Consider the following 18,399-nt stretch of genomic DNA (forward strand, 5'->3'; position numbering starts at 1 on the left):
ATTTCACATTATGATTATATTACTGGCCTTGAACATGTTTTTTCTACTTTTTTCACTCCTTTCTTCTTTCTTTTATTTTTTGGGGGCCTGATTGCCCAAATAACTATTTTTAATGAGACTTACTTGTTCTAGCTTCTCTTTCCAGGAGTCTGTTTTACAACATTAACAGTAATAAGCAAAAAGCAGTAGATGTTAAAATCATAATACGCACAGGGTGAGACAGAGATTAAGTCTGAATGATAAATCCTTGAACTGAAGAAATCCACAAATGGATGCCCAGGTTTCCTTCCTGGTATCATTATACACTAAAGTTATTAATAAAAATGAATTACGACTAAGTAAGAGAATTTCAGTCCCACCCAAAGACTCTCTTCACTAGGATATGATTGAGACATCTATAAAGTTTTGAAAGATTTCTTATTCTAAATCACAAAACATTTCATGAATCAACGTCTTCTGGTCATAAGACTTAAGATAGGACCAAATTAAATTTCTTTTCTCTTTTGCCATGAATAAGCATATTTTAAAATGCACTGCTCTTTCCAAATTAAGAATGAACATCAGTTTTGTTCTTATCTTTGTCCCAAATCCTATGGTTCATCTGTAACAAATGCAACAAGAACTAGGTAACTTGTATTTTCTGGGCTCCCAGAGAACTTTCCTAACATGGATCACATGCAATTAGTCACAGTCAGGTAGGTTTAACATTGAAAGCCATTTCTGTTTAGTTAATTTATATATTGGTAAGAGTATAGTAAAGTTAAACTGTGCAAAGGAATAAGAGGTACTGAATTTCTGATATTTTAAATATTGCTTGTTGTTGTTCACTGCTGAGCTACTATCCACCTTTCACAGGCATTTCTCAGCATACCTGTAAACCCAGCTTCTGCTGTGGTGCAGTTTGTATCCAAGATGATAACTATGTTTCACCTTTTTCAGATTGAATCAGGTAAGAAATAGTTTGATGTTCCAAAGGCCCTCTGACATGTAAGATGGTAAAGGACAGACCTGCAGCAAAAAACAAGAGAAGTGGTTTTCTTGTAATAATATAGTCAAGAAATTCCAGATTATCCCCTTAAGAAGTTTAGCACTACCACTTAGTTCATGAGAGACGAATACTTTGTGAATCACACCTTGTCTCTGGCTCTATTACAGATGGCACAATGGTGAAATGCCTCACTCAAAAAGGAAACCAGGACCACTCTTAAGAGAAATTAACCGAGGACTTCCAGGAGCTTACTTAAAACAGCATTCTCAAAAAAAGTGGTACTTAAAAATAGAATAGAAAATCACGGATCTAAAAAAGTTTTTTGCAACAATTCCCTTAAAATTTGTTTCAATCTCTCTCAGAGGAATTTCTAACATTTACTTGATTTGATAGTCTCTACTATTAATCATGAAAGGAGGTCCATCACATTTGTCAACATACCAGTTCCAGATCATGTAATTTATAGAAAGATCATATCATTCTGATGCCAGAAGTGGTTTCCTCATCTCAAAAATAAGTATTTTGGATGGTCTCTGTTTCTACCCAATCTTTTTTAAGGAAAGATCTCTATTTATGTAAGCAGGCACAGTACCAAATGTCACTGGAATCTTTTTCATTTATACCGCCAGTCCCACATAATGTCCTACTAATAACAAAGCTGTTAATTTTAGCAATTAGACTGCATATTACAGGTTCAAAACAAGGTTTACATGAGATTGGACAAACTCATGAAATGTAAAGCCACTGAAGATTACTGAAATTTACATAAATTTGGAAAATTGCTGAACACAGGGAGAGGAATTGGAAAAAGTTTTACTACAGCTTTTACTTACCCTTACAGCCTTCACTTTTGGTCACAGATGCTCATGTATGTGGTCTTTCGGTCTGGCATAACAGAGTCATCCTTGTTTTGTTAAATGACATGGAGAAAGAATGAAAACATCGCTCCTCTTTATCACCCCAGGAATCATCACTGCGTCACTGATTCAGTGTCTTACTCCCAGATTTCCCCAAATTCCAGTTTCAGTTCAATTTTTTTAAAAGGTTGACACTCTTAGTCAGGGTAAAAGAGATTCTAAATAGTTTTACTATTTAAGTTTAAAGCATTTGAAGCTTGCCTTATTGCTGCTTTCCATGCTTTATTTTCAGCTGCTGACTGCTAAATTAAAATACTCGGGCCTGTTGCGATTAAGTTAAATAGCTTTACACTCAGACTACTGGCAGCTGCAAAGTATGCAGCAAGATTATTTTTTTTTCTTTCTAATTAAGTTTCTTAGCATAAGTGCCATTTGTAGAATCAGAAAAGGAAACACTTAAAAAGACTGCATTTGCCAGGCTCCCTCTCCCCAAGGCAACTATGCATCTAGAGGTGAAGCTACATAAAGGAAAAGGACCTGGAGGTGCTGGTTGGCAGCCGGCTGACCATGACCAGCAGTGTGCCCAGGTGGCCAAGGCCGCCAACAGCGTCCTGGCTTGTACCCAAAACAGCGTGGCCAGCAGGACCAGGGCAGTGATCGTCCCCTGCATTCGGCACTGGTGAGGCCGCCCCTCAAATCCTGTGTTCAGCTTTGGGCCACTCACTTCAGGAGGGACGAAGAGGGGCTGGAGCGTGTCCAGAGAAGGGTGACGAGGCTGGGGAAGGGTCTGGAGCATAGCTCTTATGAGGAGCTGCTGAGGGAACTGGTTGTGTAGCCTAGAGAAAATGAGGCCCGGGGGAGACCTTACTCTCTACAACTGCCTGAAAAGGCCTGTAGGGAGGTGGGGGTTGGCCCCTCCTCCCAAGTAACAACTTGTAGAACAAGAGGAAACGGCTTCAAGTTGCAGCAGGAGAGGTTTAGGTTGGATATTAGGAAAAAAATCTTCGCTGAAAGGGTTGTAAAGCACTGGAACAGGCTGCCTGGGGAAGTGGTTGAATCACCATCCCTGGAGGTATTTAAAAGACGTGTAGCTGTGGCGCTTAGGGACATGGTTTAGTGGTGGACTTGGCAGTGTTATTTTAGTGGTTGGACTCAATAATGTTAAGGGTCTTTTCCAACTTAAATGATTCTATGATTCCATATCTGCCCATCTCCTAAATATTTCCTTGAGTTCTCACTAGCAAGCTCAATTGGAAAATGTCTGCAGGGAACAGAAAGTGGGTTTTGTCACTCAGAAATGTCCAAGTTGTTTATTTTAAAAATCTTCAGTTCAGTATGTCGTGCTTTTAAAGTCCTTTACTGATCATCCATAGAAGTTTATAAGAGTATTCACATTATTTTTTTCATTTCGTGCTAATTGCTATGCTTCAGTTTTGTACAGAAGTGCCTGACATAATGATGCCATTGTTCAGAGTAAGGATTTCATTTGAAAAAGCTGTATTTACTGAGGAAGAGGCATATTACCAAAACCTAGATAAAATGAAATGTGAATTCCATTGTTGATATCTATTTTTCTACAATCCAAAACATTATTATATCTGCAATTCTCAAATTATTTCAGAAAAAGTGCCAACATCATAAAATACAGGAAACAATAATGAGAAGCCCTGTTGCCTCTGTGGTGGCACCTTAAATTATTTTTGATGAACGAGGCAGTCTTCCAAAATTTCCTTTTCAGAAATCCAAGCCAGTACTCAGATTGAATAAAATACACTTGGCTCAGTGGCAGGCAGTTGCAGTCTGGGGGGAAAAATAAGCCTTCAGTTTCCCTTCCCTTTCCCAAGACACTTTCGCTTAATAGCACAAACCCACAGGACCCAGACTGTTAGCTCACAAAGCCATATGCTTTTTAATAATCTGTGGGAACCATATGAGTATTTAACTAAATGCTATTCTACTTTAGTCAGCTTCCTAGTCCCAGATTTCTTTAGCTTTTCCTTCATTAATATATTTAAATCTAAGCAGCTTTCCCTTTCTTTCTTGTCTTTACTTAGCAGTTTAATAGTTTGAAGGACAGACAGCTGAATGTCTTGTAACTGATTTTTCTTTTTAAAAGAGCCACCAATAAGTTTATGTTTATTCACTGAGAATAAAATAAGCTTGTGTTGCTCATGTCAAACAAACAAGAACAAGAAAGGGCACATACTACATTTTATTTCTATCTTTGCCATAAGAAAGAGAAGCCAGTATTTTAGTGCCTCATTTACCTCTGAAAGGATGGCAGTAAACTTTATTACTGTGACATTTTGTATGTTCCTTAACTTGAATTGCTTGTCATTCCCTGTTCTTCCCGTTTACAGCATTGGTAATCAGCACAGGGGCATGTGAGCCAAAAAATTACAAAATAGCCACTCAAAATACAGAATACTAATTCTTTAAAATTTATATTTACAGTTCTTTAAAACTTCATAGCTCTCCACTGGCTTTTTTAGACAGTAGCTTGCTTCTACATCACTTTTTGAAGCAAATCACCAGCAGGAAGAGTAAGCTATTTTGCTGTACCACTGCCCTGCAACATCCACATGAGCTGACATTCTGATTCACAGGAGTACAAGTTTCCAGTGCAGATCAACCACATCAATGGGACAGCAAAGGAGGTATACTTTGCAACATGTGCTAGAAACATAAATAAGTAAATGATATGATTTACCTCAATCTTTACTGTTCCTCTACCATTGTGACCTTGGTGTAATCATTAGATAATGAATTACAAGTTGTTGCATTCACTGTGTTTTGTTTCTTACTACCTGGTGACATTCAAATAAATTACGTTTTCCTTCATCTCACAAAGATTATATCCTGACTTTGTCCTTCATTTTTCTCCACATTGGTAAACTGCTAACATACTTGGAAACAGAGCTTATCTGCTCAGCCCTACATACCTCTAAAATTATAGCTGAAAAAATCTGAAAACAAAACTAAACAAAAAATGCCATGGTTTTGTCTACAAATAAGCATAGACTGATCTACAGTGATGAATGTATGAAATAAGATGTGCATCAAGACCAATGATTCACAAGTCAACAGAAGATGGCAAACATATACACCTTTTGAAACTGTATAAACTGGTTCAGTTCACCCAGCTACAGTTTCAGTTATACGCCATTCTATGGATCTGATCAAAGAGTAGAAAAGGATGAATTCTAAAAGCTTAGGGAAAAGCATAAGTAATATCTTGGATTATTCAGTTTGTGAAGAAGAAAAGTGTCAGAACTAAGTGGCTAAACTGCTTTCTCGGGTGAAACAACAAACCCATTTGTAGCATTAGCAAGGTTTAAATATAAATAATATTTCTTTGAATGATATACTGAGTTACAGCAAGCAGTGGTAAATAACAGTACTTACTCCTCCAGAACTGTCCAGATGTGCACTCCACACACCTAGGTTTCTTCCCTGTATTATCCTCTGTGTTCAGACAGGCCCATGGGCTATATCCTAAGATGTCAGCAACATGCAGGTAACTAAGCTGCCACATCAAATTTGAATATTTGCATTTCTTAGCACTGCCAGGAGCAAAATGAAAGGTTCCTGATTAGAGTAATACAGTGAAACTACACCAAGGTAAGACTGAAGGGACATTAACAGGTGTACAAGCAAGAAGGCGTAATCTGTCTCAGAAAAGGGCATGTTTCATCACTATCAACAAAATCACACATAACCAGATGACTCCTTTACACTTCCAAAATAATACTGAACAACCCTAGCAGGAACAACCATGTAAATGGCTTCCTGTTATGACTGTGACAGAAATGCATGTCATATATAGAATTTGGGACAGAAGCATTTCTAAATCCAATGGAAGGATGAAGATATACACTGTTTTTAAATATATCCCAAAAACTAGAAATGGCTGAGAACACAAAAACAAAATTCAGGGTTTTCAGAAAAGCTTTTTCATAGCTCTGTGGTTTCCTTGTACAAATTTACTGCACATAGGACCATATTCCAGACCTATCGCTTTGTTGTAATCTTCATCCAGCAAACAAGCAATAAATTCCAGTTCATGAAAATGGTAAGAAACAGTGCTCCTTTTGACCAGCTAGCTGTGTTCAACTACAGTTAGCACTGAAAAAAATCAAGTTGTGTCATCAGTAAAATATATTATAAAACCTTATCTGTTCCCACAGAATTAATTCAACAATAATTGTATTTGATTCTCATCCAATTCTATAAGATTTTTCCAGAGGCATTTAAAAGAAGTGTAATTATAATTTAGGATTAACTATAAATTTTAAGGAGAGGAAGGAAGGAGAATTCATGTTACCATGAAATAAAATAGAAATGTTATACCAAGAAAATAAATGAGTCTGAAATAATGCAGACAGAAAAGGCACATGTGCTTTTCCATTTTTCTCTGGTAATTGGTTGGTAACTTGGGAACTTTCTTCATTTCATTCATGCCAATTATTCTAAAATTTCTGCTGCCATTACTGACCATGAGCAGGGAGCTAGCTGGTGTGTCCAGACTGTCAACAGCTCACAGTAGCACGTTTCTAGAAAACAATTTCTAATACTTAATTTGAGTCTGGCTGCTACTTAGTTTGATAAGGAAATCTTCCCACTCAACTTGGTCTTATTTTATCTTCTCCAAGGAGCTAGGCATATGTGAATCTTTCTAGGTCTTGTATCTTCTTTAATAAGGAATGAGTCTCTATGGGGGAAAGAAACAGCATGAATTAGACAGGGACAAGAATAGGAAGAAATCCAAAGCCACTAGAAATTTGAAATTCAGAATAAAAATATCTCAGTTTGTATAGCTATATATCAAAAGGACATGTATAATTTGAAAGTCAGCTCATCATTAGATCTGTATTATACAATGAAGCATAAGCTTATTTTTATATAAAACACAGAGTATTGGTCCTTTTCCTCACAGATCACCAGAACTGAAAGATGTCTGGTTCAATTATTTCTCCAAGATTTTCTGCAGATATTTCATAATCCGTAAATGTCACTTACCAAACTGCAATTACATCGCCTCTTTGCCAGCATCAGCATTTGTCCTTATCAGCATCTTCTTTTCTGTCCCTCTCCAATTCTTTTTTCTTTTCCCCACTTTCTGTCTCTTATTCCTTATTAACCCATGAGACAGCAAGAGTGAATGCACAGAAAGCACGATGATACACTGTCACTTACATAAAAATTTTGCAAAGAGCTTTCCAGCTAAGCAACTGAAGTGGTTAAGTACCACTTTGAAAAGACATTAGGTTCCCAGCTGTCCATGTCACCCCTTTGCAAGGAATTACTGCCCCACACCAAAGCATAGCAGGGTACATGCATGCAACCCTGCTCCCCAAGTTCACCCTATAGCATATTAGTGCCAACCTAGCATAAACTGTAATACTAAGCTGTGAATGAGAGTGGCAGAGGCACTGGCACACAACTCACGCTTCTGAGGCAGGAACTTCTAGCAAGGACTGGAGAGTAGAAAGGTGACAGCAGAACTCCTAAGTGCTCCCACTAAATCACCCAAGTCCATCTGTCAAAGTCCCCAAATTGCCAAGTATGTCTCCAAAATGCTAGTGCAGGGTTTGGTAACAGAAGAGCCAACAACCATGACACACAAAGAAAGCTTCTCTTTAGAGTAGTTAGCTCATGCTGACACTGTGACTGCTACCAGCACAAAAGAAAGCTTTGAGCTAACTCTGGTACCTTTACAGGACAATGCACTGAAAAGCCTGAATGCCACCGTCCACTGAGATTTCAGTTCCTCACTGCCTACCTGAAAAACAAAGAAAGTTCATAAAATCACTGTGTGTTTTTGCCAGAATAAAATAGCCCTAGTGTACTAGGAAATACAGCTTTATGTGTCAACATTTCTTAATGAAGTGTTCTAATGTGCACTGTGGAGGCACAACTTTCAGTCTCATTCCTGTGAGGAGAGGGGGCATCTGTCAATCTCAGTGACAAGCCATTCAAAATTTTAAGCATTGCTCTGACACCAATCCCTTCTATGAGGTTTCACCAACAACTGCTTCAGCTTTTTCCTGGTAAAAAGTGAGGAATTCTCCCATAAGAAGGAATATGGGCTAGTAGGAAGTACATGCCAGAGTAATTACGTTATTTGATAGGTCTTGAGAAAACAGCAACTCTTTTCTGACTAGTTTTATAATACATCACACTTTGAACTCTCCATATGCAGAGGGACCCAGGGGCATCACTGCTGGTAGTATTTTCTCGTAGTGGCAAAAACATATGTACAGCAACCATAAAGAAGTCAAAACAAGATAAACTGTAGGGCTACATTGGAAGTTGTAACAAATTAGGACCCAAAGACCACAAGCCAGTGAGAGTCAAAAGCTTCTGAGGGTCATACGAGCCTGAAAGTTTAGTGAAGTACTGTCAAGTCTAAGCCCTCCTCTCACATTCTCTGAAGATTTCCTAAGAATACAATTTGACTGGTTTCCTGAGTCTCTACTTTTCAGTGCATACTACAATGCACGTTCAATTTAGATCAGCTACCTTCTTTGTTTTCCCTCTGGGACTATTAAGGATGTGCCAGTGGCTTCAAAATATTGCTTAAAAGACTTAAAGTAAATTCCTGGTCAAATATTAAGCTCCATTCATCTTCCTGTGTTTTTTAAGCAAAAGAGGGTTCTGGAAATATCATTTGGGAGACATAATAAAGACCATGCAAGCAATAACAGAGTTGATAAATCATTTATGAAAAAAGTAAAGGGAGAACATTCCCAATGCCAATGCAAGAAGCATTTCCACTAACATATGAAGCATAATAAAAACACTCCATTTTAAAAAGGACAATTAGATAACTGCCATACCCAAGCATGCGCTGAAGTGGGAAGACGTGAATTATGACAGAAAGCAAGCAATCCAGTTGTCATTCAGCCAGTTTCCTTAAGAGGCGAACTTCTCAGTGAGAAAATACGAGTATACTTATCTGATACGATACAACTCAGTGAATGAACTCGGGCTTCTTGAGAGACAGCCTCAAACGTTATTGCAAAGACTAATGTACTTTATGAAATAACAAACCGTGTACTTGTAGTCTTTCATCAAATGAGTAGACTGCTTTCATCAAATGAGTAGACTGCTGTTCATCTACAAATACTGTCTACCAATAGCAATCGGGAGACATGGGTTGTTATTTTTATTTTCAGAATTTCCTTTATCAATGAAGCATTTTTTCCACAGAAACTAAACAGAGTAATGACAGTGTCATAGGAATCTCATTCTTATGAGGCTCAGGTCTTGCAGTCTCAGATGGTATGCTTTAGCACACTCACACCTATTTCACCAGTCTTGCAAGTTCACTCCTATGAATGATCCCAGCCCATGGTGTTACGAGGTCACGTTAACTCCAGATAAAAGAACTGGCCTTTAAAAAGTTTTGGCTGCTTTCAGTTACAAAACGAAGCTTTCCAGGTTAAAACGTTACCACAAAAATTGAAGTGTTGTTACCATCTTTGAAACTTGTGCTCAGTGGACATTCAGGAATGAATTAATTGCAGGCTCAGCATCAATTCCTGACACCAACCAAGGAAAGACTCCATACAAATAACATTGGCAATATGTAGTAACAGCTACCTGATTTCCACGGACAATGTTACATGAATGGAACCCTTCCTGCCTTTATGTATGTGCTAAATGGTGATTTTTACCAAACACAAATCCTCTGTTGAGTACATTTAGGTTTGCATTATTTAAGAATCATTAAAATTCACTGAACTTTACGCAATTAGTCATGACATTGTATAATTATTTGCCCTTTGTCTTACCCACTGTCAGCCATTCCAAATTTGCACATATTAAAACATTCAAATAAATCGCAAGTGTATATGTAAATTTAAAGCAATTAAAGGGATTTTGTTTGACCTTCACTACTTCATAAAACAGGTTAACTCACCTAAGAAAACCACAGGAATCAGATGGCAATCTAGAATTGGGATTAGCACTTTGCTCATGTGTTCAAGTTCTGATGTTTGTTAGTAACAAGCTTGATCCAAGGTCTGCTTAAACCAACAAAAATAATGTCTTCTTCCTTTAGAAGCGTTTTGGATCTGACTTTACATTATCTGCGAAGAAAGAACAAGCCCATTTCTTACTTTAAAAAAGAAAAAACTATCTCTAAGCCAAACAAAATAGAGCAGTCCTCTACATTTATCAGTGAGAATTAACTTGACAGAAAGACATTAAGGATTTTATTAACAAAACAACTGTGATAACAAGATTGAACCAACAGCAGTGCTAGAAATCCTTCTACAATTATTTCCTGTAACGTGAATATCTGCATTGTACAACCATAAGGTCTGTTGACTGTCTGAATTGCTCAAAACTGAGCCTTGTTCCAGAAAAAAAACCCTCCCAGGAACCTAGTACAGAATCAGGGAAAAGATCACACAAACAGATGACCTCTTTCCTGCTTACAATTCATAATTTAGTTAGTGTCAAACAGCAAACCAGACTTAAATAATATTCTTCTTATGAAGATCAAACAAATGAGGAAGTATAATTAGTAAAACTATAATTATCAGTGCAATGTTCCCATTACAGCTATAAAGGGAAAGTGTCTGTAGAATAAAGTTTCATTTCCTTTCTTCCAGGATAACCTACCACTCCAAAAAATGACAAAACCATGAATAATGCAGGATTTCACTTGCTTTATGTAAAAAAGGTCCCTGCATGTAAATTTCAGATGAATCCCACAGTCACTGAAAAATCGACTCGTTTGGTTTCAGAATAGTAAATGGAGAAAATAATACTTTCCTTTTAGATGACTGCACTGTATGCCTATTTTGCATCCTGTTGAACACTCAGTGAAGAATTAACTGGCATAAACATCTCAGCCCCTTACCCTCAAGGTGCAAACAGCACTGCTAAGAGCCTTCTTCATTTTCAATTTCGCTATTTTATTCAATAAGCATACTTGCATTGACAAGATTGCCAAAAATTAGACAGCAAAACATTAAATAATAAACGAGGATAATTAGATCACATTTGAATACCACTTTTTGTAACTCCAGTGAGAGGAAAGGAATGGAGTGACAAGGTCTCTGATGCTTTTGTCCCTGAATCTAATTCTATTAAGTCATTTACTTGCTTTTGAACAGCCACCAAAAGGTAAGATGGAAGAGCATCCCACATGATGCAAAATTACCATAGTTTTACATTTGTCTTGGAAGAGAGTTTTACAGCACACACCAGGGAAAGCAGCAGAGAACTTGGTACCACATCCTGGTGTCTGTTTACAGCAATCACTAAACCAGACCAGGTCCGAGAATGATCTACTCTACACCGTCTCTGACAGCAGGTCTGGGCAGGTACAGCAGAGGCAAGCACAGAAGCCTGCCCAGTCAGGATACAGTATTTTTGCTGATGAATTCTTCAGTTCACATCTCTGCAGGACTTTACATTAAAAACAGGCATCCTGTGATGTGCCTTAGCTATTAAACCACTATGCAAAAGGTGGATGCAACTGGCAATATGAGAAGCTAAAGAATATTACGTGTCATCCGTGCAGTCCTAAGGAGTTAACCCTCATCTGACCACAGAAACCCTTGCAGGTTTTCTTCAGGATTAAGGCTGCATCATTCTCTTAGTCACAATGGAGATCTGTCTTCTCCATGTCTACAACTCAAGCTGATTCCAGCCATGTCCAACAGCCCTTACTTCCACCCCTAAAACCAGTCTTGCTTACAAATAGATGAGCCTTGTCACATCTGTTAATTCTAAGTGTGTTCAGGAGTACAATGTTGTTTGCAGACAGTCTGAATCAGTCTTAGCAACTAAAACCTAAACATTTTTAGCAACCTAGCATTGGTGATACAACCTCATATCTGTTGATGTAGCATTGGGATGCACACAGGATCCAAGATAACATGTATTTTAGCAGCACAGAGAGGCATTAGTTCAGTCATACTCTTAATTCCTATGGTTCCAGTTACTGCAGTTTAAGTTTTTCTTTACGACATTTAAAAATATCTGGATTTCGGACAAAATTTGAGTTTTCACAATCAAAATTTTAATTTCTTTTCCAAATATCTGTGCTCACATGAACATAAAGAGTCATTAAACATCTGAAATAGTTTCCTAGCCATGGGATTCTTTGATATAAAGTCTACTGTCTGCATCTTGAGACAAAAATGATACACAAATTTCATTCACAGGAGAGCATCTGAGAAGGCATCCCATCAGTGTGTTTTAACACAGGTCTCCAGCTGAGAAGGAGTAAAACCTAGACTATATTCATGGGCTTTCTTACTTGGAACTAAGCCATTCTACTCTGGAATGTAAATCCTCAGGTAGCATATCAAAGTGAGTATTTTGCTGGTTGCAAATTGACCACAAAGACCATTATGATAAATGGCTACGTCAGGTGAACGGCAAGTTGTAACAACAATCAACAGCACTTGTAAAGTTTGTATTTGTTGTTTAAAACCAAACAGAAGAAAAACTGTCTCCTGGCTGAGGACAGGGGCACCTGAAAGAAGGTCAAAGAATACTTTAATAAGTTAAGATGAAGGGCTCTCAACACCTTAATCTTCCTACCTGTGACGCTTTTGCATGAGGGGAGGAATTACAGGGGATTCCAGCACATGTGTATCAAGTACACAAGCCGTTTCACAGTCAGTATTTTATCTGCATCACAGACTTCTTCAAAATTCTAACATAGAGGTAACAAAGAAATGGTGGCTGCCAAGGAGAGCTTCCTGTTGTATACTGTCTGCAGCTGCCCATTTCTGCATCATCCTCTACTCATTGTCAAACGTTAATAGCCACCAAGCCATGGATAAAATAGAACTACTGAAAATTATCAACATATAGAAAGGTTCTAGACGCACTAAAATGCAGAAAAAGACCATTTAGGGGGAAAACACACAACATCCATTATCTTGTTTCTGTCACTTTTCCTTGTATGTGCTTAAAAGAAAAAAAAGTCATGCAGAGGCACACATGCCGGATATTTTTTCCTATAAACACTTCAGGCAGTCTCCAGAGCATAAATGGACTGTTACTCCATTTCACCCATAGAGCTAAACAAAAAGGCCAGGTGCTTATGGATTTGACTCACTGAACTCAAAAAACTGCAGTGAGTCATATGTTCCCTGCACTCACTGTCAGGTTGTCATAGTAATGATTTCTCCCCGTCGTTTTTCACTTTACAACATGACTCCATGGGATGGACTGTACTTAGCTCAGCACGGGTAAGTGTGTGTATGTATATAGATATATAGATATATTAGGCAAGGGAATGGCATTGCAACTTTTGCTTTTCCCCTCACTCCATTAAAAAGCATCCCTCCATTCAAACGGCAGCCTGTGAGAATAGTAGTAGTGTTCCTAAATGAAGTGAGGCAGCTACTATAGGCACATAAGCTGGCCCAAAGCAAAAGAGAAAACCCAGTTTACAGGGCCACAACCAATTCACACACCTCCAAGGAAGGTAAAATACCTAATTTATTCTCAGGTATGTTCTTACATACTCCAAAGTATAGGTGACTTGCTACTTACCTTTAGGCATAATTTCATGATTCTCTTCAGTCTTCTGGAGGAGGCATATCACCTTCACGAACTGCTGAGGATGGTGGTAGCTGGTACAGTTGCACCTTCACTGTGGTACAGGGTCTTGCGTTAGTTCACTTGTTAACTGAAAGGAAAACAGTGATACAGAGTCAAGATATTTTCTAGCATCACATTTTTCTTTACCCTGTACAGAGAGACTTAGAAGCAGCATGCAGACGCTCCTTGCAGAAGCCACAGTTACAGCATTAGCCCTTTCAGGCATTGTCAGACCTGGTTTAGCTCCTAACTTTCTCATCTTAGAAGTGCCCAGGCCGAAGTTACTCATCTTAAGGTATGTATCCTGGGCATAACTGTGCTTCAGAAAAAAAGGAACTTCAGGTAAATTTGCCTGGAGCCAGTGTCTGAATGAAGGAAAGCACTTAACTAACACAAATTCTCTCAGTGATCAGCAGCATACAATTCTTCTGTGGGTTCCTACATGTGAAGGTGACCAGGTTTAACACTAAAGTTCCACAGTGTTCACAGGTGTTTTTCTTTAAGACTGAGCATTTATTATGGTACTCATACAAAAAGTTTCACCTGCCCATTTAAAATAAATAAATAAACAAAGCATTATATTTTCTTTCACTAACTCTACTTGCTTTTAACCAAAACAGTTGTGAAAGTACTGTGTCAGAAAAGAAAACATCAGAGCAAAGTTAGAGAAACATAAGGAAAATGGGTTTAGTTACTGAAAGACAGAATCATACATTTCAGGAAATGAAAGGCCCTTCTGGGTCATATAGCTTATATCCCTGGAAAACAGTATGGCTGCTGCATGGTCTCTAAATGTTTTTTCATTGATTTTTAAAATATTATTATTATTTTTAATACTCTAGAGAGATGGCATCTCATCAAACCACCTATGATAAATTCCTCTTTGTCCACTTAATTTTCTGCAGAGCTGGAAACCATTTCTCAGCGTCTGCAAACTTTCCATTCATTTATAATGATATCTTTAAAATAATTTAAATAAAGTTCCTTTCTTTTCTGATTTTAAAGTATGTTCTGACTTCAATACGACAGTGGAAGCTGCGCCAAGTGGCTTTCACATTTCCCACAGGAGTATTTGTGATCTGGAGTTCATGGACTGTGCTGCAGTTTGATACAATAAACAGCACTTTGGAACATGCTTTTCAGAAGGACGAGCAATCACAGACTTACTTATTCAAGCATATTACTGAAACCAATTAATCCCAAAGTTACTTATGTAATTTTACATGACCATTTTCAAAATATTAGTTTGGAGTTTCCCTGTCATCCTCATTAAAAAATGCTTCCATAAATACCACATGTTGCAGACGTTGCAAAATTTAAAGAGTCGAAAGGCAGTATCCAAAGCCATTTTCAGATTTGGCTGTTCTGAAAGATTTAGAAGCTGCATACTGGCAGTTTACTTCACAAGTCATCACTGGTTCATAAACTGAAAGCTACAGTTTCATAGTCACCTACAGTCAGCAATTAATCCAGCATAACGATGACAACTATTACTAATAATGGTACCAGAAGTGGTAAAAATAGAAAAGGTGTCATTAGCAGGTTAAAGTAATCTATTCGGGCAGTAGAACACAGCTGCTGCCAAGTTTCTACCCTTAAGCAACCAAGTTTGAAATTTAGAGACTAAATGTAACTTTTAGATGTCTACATATTAAATTGTTATTGCATAAAGACAATAAATCAGGTTCTGCAATCCATCAGAATTTTCAGTGGAATTCACTGTAAATAAAATCAACCATTATTAATAAATTTAAAATTGGTAATATGCAGAAGGTCTAGAATAAAAAAAAAAAAAGCACAAGAAAAGAAAATACCACTGAATTATTCAAACTTACAGACTGAGTTGGTCATATTATGCTACGCTTTCTTAACATATAATACGAAAATCTTTGCCTCTAGCTATTAAATCAGGAGATACCATCTCCAGGATCTTGAGACGTCTCCTGCCATTCTAGTAACATAGTTGTTAACTAGAGTTACAAGAATCTTCCGACATTACTAAATCTTTGTGGATCTGGATCTCCAATACACATCACAAAATAGACAGCAAATACAGACAGACTTTACTTAAAGTCTTCAGGAATAGAAAGGAAAAAAAAAAAAAAAACCCACACACATACAGTTTACCACTTAGGTGCTTAAAAAACCACATCAGTTGCCTCTAAGAAAATCTGCTTAGAAAAGATTAAAGTATCAAGCTGTTTCTTAAACCAGACTTGAGAGAGGAGATGGAGCATCTGCCGTGCTTTGAGTGTTGCAGTCATTTTGCAGCACACCTCAACACCACTTGGTTCTTCCAATGACAGGAATGCAAGTGTCCTAAACCAATTCATGTGATCTAACCACCCTCACGGTGGCTACAATATTACTGAACAAGGTAATCTGGACACCAGATGAAAGCACAAACAAGAAGTAAACGTTTCCATTTCTAAGTCTGGGAAACTCAAGTGTGATGGGGAAAATTACTGAACACCAACGTGATGGGCTTTCTGTTCTGTTCTGAGATGTGCTCCCAGCAGATAGCAGTGTCTGAAGCAAGTAGTTTAAATTACAGCTTCATATTTTTGCTTATGAAGGACTTCATCTTTTTGGCCACATATTTCAAGCATTACTGTAAACTGAGTGCATATGCAAACGGTCTTAGAAACATTCTGACAGACTTCAGAGGGAAAAAACCCAACTTGTAGGTGTGCATTTATTGTATTTCAACATGCAAGTCGTATTGGTTTCTTTAATTGCTTATTTGCTTGAGGAACTTTTACTCAGTTTTGAAAATATTTGTGGGCTTCACGAATATTGCAGATCGCATGTCTGTAGCCCCCAGTGCAAAGCGTTCCTTCTCTGTTGACTGAAATTACTTTTTCTTTTCTTCCTACATTATTCAAACATCATAATTTAAACCTTACAAAACCTGGCACACTATTAAGACTCAGAAACAGTAAATGATGACCCAAAATGTTTTTGAGACATAAACCCCTGAAGGTAACTATTTCACATAAAGCCCCATATCCCAAATTTCAGGAGTAATTATTTTTGTCATTTTTGACAGGCATTATGAATCTGAGTTAATTATATAAGGAATGTCTGCACACAGAGTAACAGCTCAAAGGAAATGTATCTTTTTGATAAAGTTTGCCATGCATTTTTGATGCTGAAACACAGGGCCAGGTTGGGAAACTAAGCTAAATATACCAAGAAGATTAATTATATAATATTACCTACACTGGTTAATATGTTTAAAAGACTGGCTTGTAACACAGAGTCATGAGAAAAGTGACCTGTCTGATTGTCAACAGTACTACAATCAGTGCTGGTATCTTAATAAACATATGGCCTGCCGTCCCAGAGAAACTCAGGAACAACTGACAGTATTTATCAGCTTCAGGGCTGGCAAAACATCACAGTTTTCCTTGAGAAAGGATGCAAGTCTCCAAAATTCCTTCCGCCAGAACATAAGTATAGCAACCACTCTGACATACAGGAAATGAAGATTTATTCATACCTGTGTATTTAGACATCCTTCCATAGTAAAAGCATATGATGGCTAAGACTGTTCAAATAAGCATTTACAACAATTTCAGAAATCAGACATTGTCTCAAACTGTTCCATCAGTACATAATATTTTGTCTTGGACAAACATTTCAAGATCTGATTCCTTACAGCAAGCAGAGAATCCTACTTGAAACTGAGTAACTTAAGTGCAGTTACATTAAATTATTTATCAATCCTCACAGCAAATGTTTATTTTAGCAAGTATTTTAATTAGGTCCCATTTTAATTTATTTAGCAACTAACTCAGCTAACTGGTTTGGGGAGTTTGCCTGACCCTTTCCAAATATGCTGGAACTTTATGGTAAATTATAAATGCTTGAGTCTTCCAACAAAAGTTTGTGGAAACCACGTTAACTTTTACAAGCATATTAGTCAGATTAAGATCACAAACTCTGAGACGAAATATTAGATGCCCTAGATGGATCCAAAATGATGAAGCATCAAGGTTCATAGAGGTTCAGTGCCATCTATATGAGATAAAGATGGGGTGTTTAAGAGCCCAAGTACAAAACACCAGAAATGACAGAACAGATTCAGATTAACTTCCTTAACGTGAGACACTCAATACCAGCCCAACTGTGCAAGCCATGGTTACGTTCCACTATCCACAGAGATGTCACTGCCAGGTTTTAGATGTCCAGAATGTATAGGAAATAGCCGGAACTTTGAACTAATCATTGCTTTAAATTGTTCAGACTTCAGCAATGCCAGAGAGTGCACCAGTAAACTGCCAGTCCTCTTGCACAATATGAGACTCAAGGTAAATTAGTTCACTATCGTTCTAGATTGATTTATTTTAACTTTCTGCTATTGTACAGTATCTTTCCCTCATTTCCACCTTCCTTAAGCAGGAAATACACAATATTGAATAACGGCCACTAGTCAACCTGAGAGTAAACTAAATTTATTGGCTTCATTAAAACAAAATCCAAAGGTCATTTCTAAGAAATCAATGGAACAGTCAGATAATTTATTTTCTCATTTTTTTGACACTAATGTTTAAAATAAAACTACTCAGACCTTTTCAGGTGATGACCAAGACTTCAGTTGCTGTGACAATGTTAATGTTTCCATAATACAAATGGAACAGTCTCCTGAGTAGGAATCAGAAGGACATGGGGAACTTCAGAACAACATAAAATCATTATGGAATTTTTACATTAAATCCCAATTGCATGGTCCAGTGGCATCTGGTTGTCATAAAGTTTCTTCTGTCTTCTGCAAAAATGACTAGACTGTTACTATATGTCAAAAAGTTCCTACAAGATTGCTTATTTGTATAAAACAAAGTATTATCGATCCAAGTAAATGATTGTTACAAAAGTAACTCTTTCAAGTGATGCAAAACAATTGTATTAGATTACCATCAGAAAAAAACCTGAACATATTTTCTTAAAGTGCAGAATGTTACCAGCTTCTGTAAC

At 37.4% G+C, this 18,399-nt stretch overlaps 1 long non-coding RNA gene across 16 annotated transcripts in view; it reads right to left on the reverse strand.

The window, feature by feature from the left end:
* Positions 1-18,399, reverse strand: part of LOC106631402 (uncharacterized) — a 316,586-nt gene that overhangs the window by 206,650 nt on the left and 91,537 nt on the right. For 15 of the 16 annotated variants that reach the window (XR_008734346.1, XR_008734342.1, XR_008734347.1 and 12 more), the window contains 6 exons: positions 13,375-13,510; positions 9,770-9,938; positions 7,558-7,627; positions 5,251-6,556; positions 1,822-1,892; positions 872-1,008 (listed from right to left, as the gene is read on the reverse strand). This is a non-coding gene — a long non-coding RNA (uncharacterized LOC106631402). The remainder of the gene's footprint in view (positions 1-871; positions 1,009-1,821; positions 1,893-5,250; positions 6,557-7,557; positions 7,628-9,769; positions 9,939-13,374; positions 13,511-18,399) is intronic. The other variant, XR_008734341.1, reaches the window with a different exon arrangement.

This window comes from Falco cherrug, chromosome 10, assembly GCF_023634085.1.
Source record: "Falco cherrug isolate bFalChe1 chromosome 10, bFalChe1.pri, whole genome shotgun sequence".
Lineage (NCBI taxonomy): Eukaryota > Metazoa > Chordata > Aves > Falconiformes > Falconidae > Falco > Falco cherrug.